This window comes from Carassius gibelio, chromosome A4, assembly GCF_023724105.1.
Source record: "Carassius gibelio isolate Cgi1373 ecotype wild population from Czech Republic chromosome A4, carGib1.2-hapl.c, whole genome shotgun sequence".
Classification (NCBI taxonomy): Eukaryota; Metazoa; Chordata; class Actinopteri; order Cypriniformes; family Cyprinidae; genus Carassius; species Carassius gibelio.
In genome coordinates, this window is record NC_068374.1 from 27553331 (window position 1) to 27565937 (window position 12607).

At 40.0% G+C, this 12607-nt stretch overlaps 1 pseudogene; it reads right to left on the minus strand.

The window, feature by feature from the left end:
- Positions 1-327: 327 nt before the first annotated feature.
- Positions 328-12335, minus strand: LOC127975516 (NUAK family SNF1-like kinase 1; annotated as a pseudogene).
- Positions 12336-12607: the final 272 nt, after the last annotated feature.

The following is a 12607-nucleotide window of genomic DNA, read 5'->3' on the forward strand; positions in this document are numbered from 1 at the left end:
CTTGCATTGCACTGTGATAATGCGGGCTGAGGACAAACAACAAAAAAGAAAAGAAAATGTATGTGGTCTGACACAACAAGATCAGCACACCACAGTAAAGCTTGCCATTGAGGCCAGCAACCCTGGTTATATATATATATATATATATATATATATATATATATATATATATAAAAGGCACACTCTTATTAATTTAATTCATTCAATTTTAATTATCTATAGCACTGATCCTATCCTGGAACAGCTGGTTTGTTGAGTGAGAGGCTTTAAACTTTTACGAGTACTTTGTGTTCTAGGTTTAATGGAATGAGTGGAGACACACACATCTTATTTAGATCAAGACATTTATTAGAAGAACGGACCGTGTTTTGCACTGAGCACAAACAGCACAGGGTTTAATACACACCTAACTGTGCTCATAACAAACCATCCAGACAAACTTATTTTCCATGGATGCCGTTTAAAAACTCTTACACAATACTGCAAATTATTTAAACTGAGAATAACATTAACATTATCAGGACGATCTTATGTTGATGAAGGCACAAATCAAGACAATCATAAGTCAAAAAAGAGAGGCAAATCGCCATGACAATGTACAGAATATAATACAAGACACTTTTAATAACACAATTTAAATATGTAGTATATCCAGTCAAGCTTTCTCAATGACCTATAGCAGATAACCTAAAGGATAAACACAATCTTTTTCCAGTTAATTTCTTATATTTAAATGGTTACACTGTACTTCATATATAACTGAACTGATGCTTATGTTGACAGAAATGCATTGTACTGTACTGTATGTCTTGATAATGCAGATTTTAAATATTAAGCACATACTTAAAGTATTATAGTTCACGCTTAACCCACAGTAAAAATGCCACATGCAACCAATGTTTTGAAATGAAGCCTGTGTGAGCAATTTAGGAAATTAAAGGAACAACTAAAAACAAACAGTATGTAACAGAAAAAATGGCATAGAATCTTTTCTATTTGATCTTGACATGCCATTATATACTGAACAATAAAACAATTGCACGGGCACAATACATACCGCATCCTGAACCCATTTTTTAAAGTGAAACCTTTTCATTTTCAGAATACGTGTCTTTTAACACTCCACCTTGTGAAAAGAATAGTTTGGCATCTCTTTCCTGTCTTAAAAGGCATGTGCTGTTGAAACAAGGGTCATTTCTGGACCAGAATTTCACCACAGGTCAAAGCTCGTCTTTCCACACTTTCATGCTTCAGGGAGCTCATATAATTACCGGTGTGCACTAGCATTGTGTGCGTGTCTGTGTGAGAGAGAATGAGAATGTAGGGTATCATAACACTGATGCAACCTTTGCCCTTTGACCTTTCCTGTGCTTTGTGTTGCATTAGTTGCTCTCTAGCTGATCTCAGAGATATGTCAACATTTGCACTGCTCTGTCTCTGCACAGGTTAGAATGAGCTCAGTGTATTTTTGGTACCTTTTATGACATCTTGTTACTTCCCTTACAAAATAGTATCATGGTTAAGTGAACGTAATATCATGGTACTTTGATATATACCATAGTAAATACTGAAATGAATTATACTTCAAGGCAGAGTTTTAGTAACTTAGAATTTCTTATTTTATTTTATTTTTACATTTGTTTAGTTTTATATTTTTTAGGAACTTGTAATTATTATTTATTAAATTTTAGGAGTACCAAAGTTAAGTTTTTTTTTTTTTTAATAATAATAATAATAAATTAGCCCCACACCAACAATACCATGATACATGTTCAAAAACCATGGTGGTACTGCAGTATAGTACCTTTTGCTAATTTTCTGTAAGTGTTGTCAAAACGGTTTACAAAAGACAAAATGCTCTTTTTTTATATAATAAACCTACAACTTTTCAAACTCTCAAAAAACACTACTTTAGCATTACTGATACACTGTTGTCCATGCACTTCATTGAAATTGCTGGTATAATACAATGAAAATGTATTATACAGATGTTTAAATGGCGTTTGTCTAACACTTTTCATAATTCATGACCTGTATTGATAAAAACCGCTCTCCCATAAACTATAAAATGGCCTTGGTGTTTTCAAAGTGTCCAAACCACGTATGACAGATAAATAATTTAAATAACACAATCCCAGATGTCATTGTGCTGCATCTCGGAGAACAGACGCTTTAAAGTGCTTCGGTTGTTCTCCCTCAACTGTCGAGTCTAAGACGAGGATATCATGAGAAATGCTCATCAACACGAGTTGGTGAATGGAGATTTGAAATGTCCCGCTTCTCGACCTGTAAACATTTACCCAGCAGCACTGTGATGAGAAGGACAAGCTGGGAGTCATTCACTCTTCCAGTCTCTCTGTCTTTTTGTCCAAGTCTAGCCTAGCTGGCTGCTGATGTCCAGGGCTTTCTGGTATACTTGGGTAACATCATCCAGATCACCCAGTAATGAGAAGCTGTTATTGTCTCCAGGGGAACCGGGAGGGCTGCGGACGCCCTTTCCACTTGTCTGAAGGCCCCTGAACCCAGCCATCTGCAGCAAGTCTTCAGCCGACAGCGAGCCCCGGATGTTGGGTTTGGGAGAGGCGGGAGGCCAGTCCAAACCAATACTGGAGAGACCCGTCTCCTCGTACAAGATGCTAGATGGTCTGCTTTGGCTCCGCGAGATGGTTGATTCTGCTGAGATCTCCCCATGGACTCCCACAGCACTGTGTGTGGAATATTTCCCGTTACGCTTCAGTATACCTTTTCTCCCGACAGTCCGTTTGGGCGGTGAGCTGTTCGGAGGCTGCACAGTAGCACCCCCTAACAGTTCAGAGGACTCGCTGCGCTCCGGCGAGGAGTAATATCCAGACTCACGCTGCTGATTATTTTTCAGAATGCCTTTCTTGGGTAACATGGACACTATTTTGGCTGGCGAGCCACCCAGTGTCTCCTCTCGCTCTGGACTGGAGCTGGACTCGATGTCTTGGTAGCAAATGGACCGCCTGAGCTCTACTTCGCACAGACTCTGGGACCGCTGGTCTCCACTGGTCGCCCGAGTCTTCAGGATGCTCTTTGGTCTTTTGAGGCCTGGCTTCTCCTCTGCAACAACCCACATCGCACCATCGTTCTCCTTCATGGACTTTCTCAGACGCCGGGCTGTAGTCAAGGCTGTTGTGACATTGTTAATGTTACCAGGCTCTGGGCATTGAACTTTGCCTGAACTTTTGACCTCGGTGCGGTTCTGCCAGTCAATGAAGCGGGCCAGCATTGGCGAGCTGTTTTCCCTTTGTGTTTGGCAGTCGCATACGCTGGTTTTCCAGCCCCAGTTCACCCACCAGTGATTCGCAATGTCCTCAACTGTAGCCCTGCGATCTGGATTAACCATCAACATCCAGCGGATCAAACCACGAGCGTCTGAATAGAATGGAGAGATTTGAACTCACTCAGGAAACTTGGAGACATGTGGGTTTAAGACGAATTTGAAATACCAATCAAGAAGACACATACAGTACCTGATGACTGTGGTGGTTCCCTGTATTCTCCGTTGCTGATCTGGCGAATGAGTCTTTGGTGGTCTCCTCCATCGAAGGGCATTGTTCCGTAGACGAGAGTGTAGAGTAATACGCCCAACTGTCAACCTGTCCAAACAACCCCACACTGATAAATTTGTCCACTGAAAATGTTTTTTGGAATTCTTTTGTTTGTTTGTCATAGGTTTTGTCTATGAATGTAGTCTATGAATTTAGCAATAGATTAAAAGGTTGTGTTATTTTATTCTCCTGCCTGGTCCATAAAGACAAATCTGCCTATATTTATAAACATCTAATCAAGCTGTCATTGTACAGCTAATGTATGAGAACAATAGGTAATCTCACATATATCTCCACAGAAACTGCCATCATAATTCCTGCTCATTATTTAAGAATTTCTCGTGCCCGACATCGTCTGACCCTGCTGCACCTCTGCTGATTAGCCAAGGGTGCAGGCCTGGAATGAGGAGGCATCTAGGGGAAACAATGGCTGATTACAGCACAGGAAGCGTCCACTCCCCAAACTCCAGACCTGTCTAACCCTGAGCAGAATGTGAGGAACTCTGTGATTGTTGGCCCTGATCCACTGATCTCTGACCAGTGAGAAGAACGCTGCCTTTCCCATGGTCTCCAGTTATGTAAGGAAGTCTGAGGGACCAGGGGGATCATTTTAGAATCTTGCATGTGTCATCATACATTAGAACCGAGAAAAAGTATGGGAATTTTGATATATTCCTGTGTTCCAGACAGACTTAGTGTTTGGCTATTAAATATGAGAAAAAATGAAGGGGCTATAAGAATGCTTGATATGCTGAAAATAGCTTTGAGATTAGTCCTCCTCCTTTTTGGCAAAGTGTTTGTTTGTCACTGGATTATGGAGGATGTTGGGTACACTGACTGACTTGGCCTGTGAAGTGATTCCTGTGTGGGGAGTTTGGATGTGGAATGAAGGGTGGTCTTGACTCCTTCAGATATAAGTTGGAAACACTATCTCTTTCTCTTTGTTATCTGTTTTTTGTTCTATCTTATCTTTTGAGACAGGAAATAAGTGATTGTGTTTCCAAGCCCACATTTTTTAAAGGTCAAAAATGAAGTCCTCTTAAATGGCACTGTAGGGTTGCATAACTGGGAAATATTAGTTCATAATGCACCTCTGGGCCTCTATATGGTCGTCCGTTCACAATCTCAGGGGAAGCGTAGAGCGGGCTGCCGCAGAACGTTTGAAGAAGCTTGTCCTTGTGGTAGAGGTTAGACAAACCAAAATCTGCAATCTGGAATATAAAGCAGAGTCAGAAAAGGCTGATATTGAGAAACAAATGACTAGAGGAAAATCATAACAAACCTTAATGTTACCGTTGTCATCCAGGAGAATGTTTTCCAGCTTGAGATCTCGGTGTACTACTCCGTTCTGTAAGACATCATCAAAAACATTGTTTTTAGATCAAATTCTTTCTCATAGGCATCATACTGTATAAATAAATAGTCCTACAAAACATTGTAATGAACAATAAATACATTATGCTCTTGCTATTCTTTGAAGACAGCAATATGTTATGTAACGAAAAAGTGACATTTCTCTTCATGCGGTATAAGAACCCGACTGTCAAATGGCCTGATCTGTGTATCTCCTCCCTTCTTCTGGGACGACCTCCTTGGAATCCCCCAGCTGAGTTGATGACATCATCATCCCAGCTGTATAGAAACAAAGGCCAAGCCAAGGCTGAATTTCCGTTTCATTTTCCAGCTGACATGGCCCTGGGTACCGGCTGACCCTTTGTACTGATCTAGGAACGACATCTTCTGCATTAATCCTACACTTAATCTTTATAAAACTAGAAAAATATGCTCTAAAATGTGAAATAAAAGAGAAAACTATGAAGAATGTGCTGTGTGCTGGATCAATGTGAAAGGCCAATTTGAAGTATATCACTCTTGGAAAGTGGGAAAATTGGAGATGAGGAGAGGTTTTGGCATCAGGACAGAAGAACACAGCTGCTCTCTGGCTCCGCAACCTTTCGCATCGAGACATTCTTGGAAGTTTAGTTTATCCCTCTCATATCATGTCAAGTCCTCCTTCATCCAGTAAATCATTTTATTTACTCTATAGAGAACTCATGTGCGACTGCACATGAACATTCCACAGATGTCAGTTCTTTAGTTCCAGAGGCTGTGCTATATTGTAACTGTAGTCATGGTTAAAGGCTAAGTAACTTAACTACATAAGGTTAAAGACAAGAAATGCAGTAGAGGATATATTTACAATATTCCTGTTGAAAACCAGCTAGTTTGCTGGCCTTAGCTGGTTAAAGCTAGTCCCCAAACCTGCCCAAACTTGTTTGGCTAGGGCTAGGGTGGCTAAGTTGATCTGAAAAGTGCAAAAAATATTTTTCCCCTCCATAATACAGAAAATATTTGTATTCATTTTTTCACCTAGTTTGACCTCTATGAATTTTTTCTTTTTATGAAACGCAAACAAAATATATATTGAAAGTCAATGGGGTCCAAAATATCACCTTTCATTGTATGGACAACAAAACCCACATATTTCAGAATATCTTCTTTAGTGTTTCCAAGTAGAAAAGGTCAAACCGGTTTGGAATGACATGAAGTTCAGCAAATTAGTTTTTAATTTGCCTCACCACATAGCTTCACCGGCTTCACCCTCACCTTGTGGCAGTAATGAACAGCAGAGACGATCTGTCTGAAGAAGTGCCTGGTCTCCCTTTCGCTGAGCTTTCGGCGCTCGCTGATGTAATCGTACAGCTCGCCCTTACTGGCATATTCCATCACGATCACAATCTTATCCTTATTCTCGAACACTGTGAATAGAAGCAAATACAGCAGCGGTCGATTACATTACTCAACATCATTGCATTATAGGCATTTGTATGGTAAAGAGATATTTCCATTATGTCCAGCTTTCTAGATTAAGCTCTCTGTCACTGACTGTTAACAGTTTGCCTCGAGCTTTTGTTGGGCCGCTGCCAGTACGTAGGAGTCAAAATCTCCAACGAGTCTGGCTTTAGTCAGTGTCAAAGTGATTAGGAGCTGTCTTTGCAAGCGAGACCACAACTGTTAATTGGTGTTAAGTGCAGAGAGGAAGTGAGATTTGGTGTACATGATCTTGGATGGTGGCGTAAACATTCCCATTCTAAGAAAAGGTATGTGTTTTGCACAACACAGTATTCTTAGTAGCAGCTCTCAGATTAATAGCCATCATTTAAACCAATCAGAGAAGTGTTTATCTTGCAAATCTTGATGGAAAAAATAGGACCTCAGCAAATCTTTGTTTTTATTTTGCAGGGGAGTGAAGCTCTTGCTCCATTCAGATCCTCCTCCACCTTCTGCTGATACAGCAGGAGCATCTCTATAGTGACTCTTCAGTGTTTACTGCCCGGAGGCTGGTTGTCACAGTGATGGCCAGCGGACCAAATAGACAATGAAGAATCCCTCTGATCAGGTGGATTTCCTTTGGCTCTCATGGTGTCACTTTCAACAACATGTGTATTTGGACACCTGCTGAATGTCTAGGACAAACCAAGCTTGTTGAAATAACCTTCGAAAACCAGTTAAGTTCATGTTCAAGACATTGAACCCAATCCCAAACCAGCGCTAGAAGCTAGCACTGAGTAATTACCTCTCTCGGCTAATCCGTATTAGACACAGGAGACTGAACGCTCTATGTTTTGGCACCGCCTCTCAGACCGATCCAGGGTCAGTAACAATGGCCCTTGGCTGAGAGTGCGGCATGAGTCCACAGCCGTGGAGTCTCTTTCTGTCAGCGTGGAGATAAAGCAGCTTTGTCAAGTCTTTGTTTTGAGTATCACGTTCAAGGCATGCTGCGCTCGGGGCCTAATTTGATGGGTTTTTGATTTATGTTCTGAGAGGCAAAGCTACATGTGTGGGACATTTTAAACATGCTGATTGCTGGACTGTAATGACTTTAATGCATTCGCTTCATCTCCATTAGAGCGTTTATACCCCTAACAACATTGTTGCCTGATCAACACCCTTGGGCTAGCAGGGCGCAGTCAGAATGCATAAATAAAACATGAGGGCAACTGATCGAAAGATGATTGGATGTTGAGAAAAACCACGCTGGGCAGCAAAGGGTATGAATTTGACACATGTTGAGAATCAAAATGAAGGGTTTTGTAGACTTTTGATGTGTGCTCGGTTTCTGAATACATGAAGTGGAGTTGTGGTGGATCAGTCAGAGTGTTTTAAGATTAGCGGTGAGAAAAAGACCAACCTTCGTATATAGAGATGATGTGTGGATGACGGAGAGAAGACATGATCTCAATCTCTCTGCGAATGTGCACCATGTCTTGTTCATCTTTAATCTTTTCCTTTCGGATGGATTTAATCGCCACCTGAGAACCAAAAAACATGTTAAATCATCTCCGAATCCTACTTGAAGGACATCAGCGTTCATGCAAACTAATATTGATGATTCTATTGACTGGAGTAACTAGAAAATATTGATGGATTCCTGGTTTAGTTGCTCAATTTTTCTGTTTGACTGAGCAGTATTGATGAGGGTCAAAAGTTGCAAAAACTCTGATGGATGATTTTTGTGTTCCAGTGGCATCCTGGCTCGGGGATCATAGAAACAAAAGAGCCTACTCCCTTTTATAGTGTCAAGTAGTTCACAGGAAAGTACTTCCTGTCTTAGGTGGTCAGGTGACCCACAACTTTGCTGAACTAACCAATCTAGTAGTAGAGACACTCTTTTTATTTAACCTGCAGAGCAGTTTATTATAGTGGGTTTTAAAATGGACTAGGGTTATAATAGTTAACTAAAACTATTACATGAAATAAAATATAAAAAAACTTAAACTTATTTTGTGTTAGCTAGTTGCTAAGGCAACATTTTTTATTTCATTTAGTTCAGCTTGTACTAAAATAAACTAAAATCTATATAGATCCATTGAAAAATTTATAAAAACAAAAAATTATAAGCAAATTATGAAAACTGAATTCAACTGAATTCAAAATATTAACAAAAACTATAATAGTGTTTCTTTTATAATACAATATACATTATTTTGGACTAAATTTTGTACATAATGTTGATTACATTATGGACTAAACAACATAGTGTATTCAGAATAATGCGATAAAATACAATAAATGTAATTAAAATGAATAATATAATATTGTACGGTGATAATATGCTTTAATTATTATGAACTACGTACTGTATATAGTAATTTAAAAGACAGCATAAATCATATAAATTATTTTATTACTTATAGAAAGCATTGCATTTATTACAGTACTTTTTTCTTTGAAAGTTCTGGAGAGAGATGTTTTTCTGGTAAGCTGAGGGAGTCTAGATCAGGAGTTAGTCGCTTAACCTTGTGCGAAAATGGGTTTCTGTGGAGGTGAATGGCTTTTTTGGGAGAAGGCGCACCACAGAAGTTATTTTTAAATGTCCCATTTACCAGCTCCCAAACAGGCTCTATCATAGAGATTTGTCAGTGCTCAAAGGCCTGCTTTCAAAGAACCTGTTTTTTCATTTTTACATATTTATTTATTTATTTTTAGATAATGCAATGTTATCTCTAGCATAAACCATTTTTGCTGGTAAATTAATTGTATTTTCTCCATATCTCAAAGTCTTCTCCTTTATATCCATGCTTGAGGATGCTGAGAAGATTTCTGCCTGGCCAAGTCTGAGTGGTCATGAGGAGGGATTAAATTTGCAGGAAGTTTGCAGCCTGTTCCTTCACTGACTCATAAAACACACAGAAGGGGAAGTGGTGCAGAGCTGACTTCCTGTCCACCTAGTGCAGTTCACAACCCCGATATACTGCCAACCCAAGCCTTTTAGGGGCAAAATTGTGTTCATGCAATGTATTGTGTTATTGTCTGATGACATATAGAATGCATGCATTGCATGTTACAGCCTTATAAACGACTTATGTAATGCTCATAGTACAGAGCTTGTGATAAATGTGTTTAACTTGCCACTTGGATATGATCTGTCTGATTAGAATCTGGTGTTTGTAACTAGGATGGTGGATGGGCTTAAAAAGGCTTTAAGATAGAGATGTGAGTGTTCAGAGACACTTTAGTACCACAATGCGATATAATGTCTTATCCTCTCAAACCTTACCCTAATTACAGTGAAAGCATAAACTCATTAAAACTGCATTGCAGCAGACGGGCACTCAGGTGATTTTTTGATCTAGCAGAAGGAAGAGCACATGGTTGAGTGGTATTGTTACTCAGCCTGTGGCTACAGATCATTAAGCCAACCTGTGTTTGATGCCTCTGCCAGCTGGCTGTAGGCTTTGCTCTTCTCCAACCCCTGGCTAAAACCGAAGCCTTCTTATTGTTCTAGACCTAGCCTGAGCCTCACACAACAGCTGTGTTGTTTTACCTGTCCGCTGTTTAAGGGGGAGAAGGGAGCACTTTTACTCACCGGAGCACTTGTGCGGAACAAAGTTTTGGAAAAATGCGCCGTAAAAAGTTGAACAATAAAGGAGCAAAAAAAGAAAGCCTGTTGTCTCATTTGTTGTTACTTTCCAACTTCCTCTGCCTTTTCCAACTTTCTATGTCTCCAGACGAATACTAGTGTTCTTTCAATAAAAAAACACATATTTTTAGATTCCTTGGCATAACCACAAAAATGAATTTCAACTCAACCCTTTTTTTTTTTTTTTTAATGAGCCAATTCATAAACACTAAAATAATGTTTTGACAGTATAGCCATAAGATATATATATATATAAAAAATATGCATGTGAAATTATTTTAGTGTGGAAAAAAGGCTTTCATTACCCCATTTTACTTTGTTGTCAAGCATGAAGCACATGCAAAGCGTCAAAATAATTGTTCTGGTTCAATTCATCCCACAATGTTAAAAATTCTTTCATTTGCTAGCCTGAGTCATGCATTCCTAGATTCAGCCATCGGTTCATTCAGACAATGGACTGTGACTCCAAAATTGATCAGTTTGTGCATGCTACTTTATCAGCTGCCCCGTCTACAATGTCTACCTGTCTTTTTTTAATCATCGAACCCCCATTAAAATAACAAAGTTCACAAAGCGAACGACTGAAGCTCATTCACAAATGTGTTTTTAAATGTATATGCTGGAACTTTCTTTCCTGCTGCCAAAGTCATCACCATGCAAACACTTGAGTTTATCTGCACCCTTCAGATTTAGAGTTGGTCAATGACACTGAAAACACAACCAGTTGTATTGGTCTCCACAGAATCACACTGTCTGATGTTTCTGTCTAGTCGGTCGGTGCTTATTCTGAGGATATGCTCTTAAAGTGGTTCCATTATTAGGTTACCAAGTCCCGGATGTGACTCTGAGAGCATCCTGCGCTCAAGCAGCTGTTGACATAAGGCCACATTTTTCGCCCACAGCTCTGACCCACTAGGTCTATATCTGCCCCACTCAAGATGCAGACCTGTATAATGGGAATAATGTGCTGACCTAGTTCCAAAACAGAAGTGGTTTATCCTAGTGGTTTTTCTCACTTGCTCTACAGATGTCTTGCATTTCTTAGCAATGGTGGTGTATCCAGAGTAATACGTAAAGGAGCTTCGGTTACTTTCAACATAAACATACCTCTCGTGCTTTGAAACCTTTGACCTGCTCAACTCCTATATGACCTTAATGAGCTGACCCCTGTCACTGAGGAACGGAAGACAGCACTTGCCCTGTGAAATTGTGCATGTAATGATGGTCATTAAGGGCTCATTTACTTTTACCAATGTTTCAATCGACTGATAGCAAGTGAAACACTCTGTTCTAATATCTCTGTTCAATCTCATAGGACAATGAGACGTCTTCTGCTTCGCCATGATGACTCTTAAAAATAAAGGATCTCTGTTGACATTGATGGTTCTACAAAGAACCTTTAAAATCCATGGAACCTTTCCATTCCACAAAGGGTTCTGTGGAAAGGTTCTTTAGATTATTAACATGTTCTTCTGTGGCATCACTATGAAAACCCTCATTTGGAACCTTTATTTCTAAGAGTGATGGAAAAAAAAAGACTTCAATTTGACAAGATGCAAAACTCATTTAATTCTTCTAAAACCAAATTAACTGGTTCATGGAACAAAATTTCCATTTTATAGCTCTGTATTTGCATTCCAGTTTATCTCAAATAATTTTACAGTATAAGAAACAACTGAAACTAAGTTGGTACCAAGAACTTAAGATCTCTTGAGGTTTGAAAGAGCTATCTTTGAGTCATTGCATGCTGGTCAACTCACCACTCGTCCAGTGTGCCTCTCTATGGCTTTCTTCACTTTTCCATATGTTCCTCTCCCGAGCGTCTCGAACAGCTCGTAACGGTGCTTCAGGTTGTGTTTGTGGTGATGCTTCTTCACGCTAGACCCACTCCGTACACCGATAGAGGCTGGCATCTCTCCTCCGGGATAGTCCACCGGTAGAGGCTCACTTTCACTGCCTCCGTTACTCCCTAACTGGGATGATTCCGTTTCCATGGTTTCCTCGGCGATGTGTCCGTATGCTCGATAGACCTTGAGATCGGCCGTTATAGAAGGTCACAAATATCCCGCACTCGGTGTTTAGTCGTTATTTAAGATAATGAATGGGGTCTGGGATTTGAAGGGGGCGTCTTAGAAGAGCGACCCGTCACTCATTCATCGGTGAAGTGCTCGTCTCAAATCTGCGCCAGAAGACTCCATGCTTTACCCGTCCATCCCACTACCGGCGTGTTTCTCCTCCCCTCCTCTTCCCTTTTCTCCAGAGTAAAGACTACAGGAATAAAGAATGCAGCCTGGATGAAGCCAGAGGCGGAGTTAGAATAGAAGTGCAGGTCTCTCTCTCTCTCTCTCTCTCTCTCTCTCTCTCTCTCTCTCTCTCTCTCTCTCTCTCTCTCTCCCCTAATGGAATAATGGCATAATGGCGTCACGGAGAACACTTAATTGTATTTTATTAGGTTTTGTCAGTGCTTTCCCTTCACCAGCCTCTCTAAATTATTCTTCAATTTAATGTGCTTTATTGGGATATCTAGTTGGCTAACTGTACATTTCTAGGACTAAAGCATTTCCAATTGCATGTAAAAGCCTATGTGTTTTGCAGCAATGAATAGTTCAAC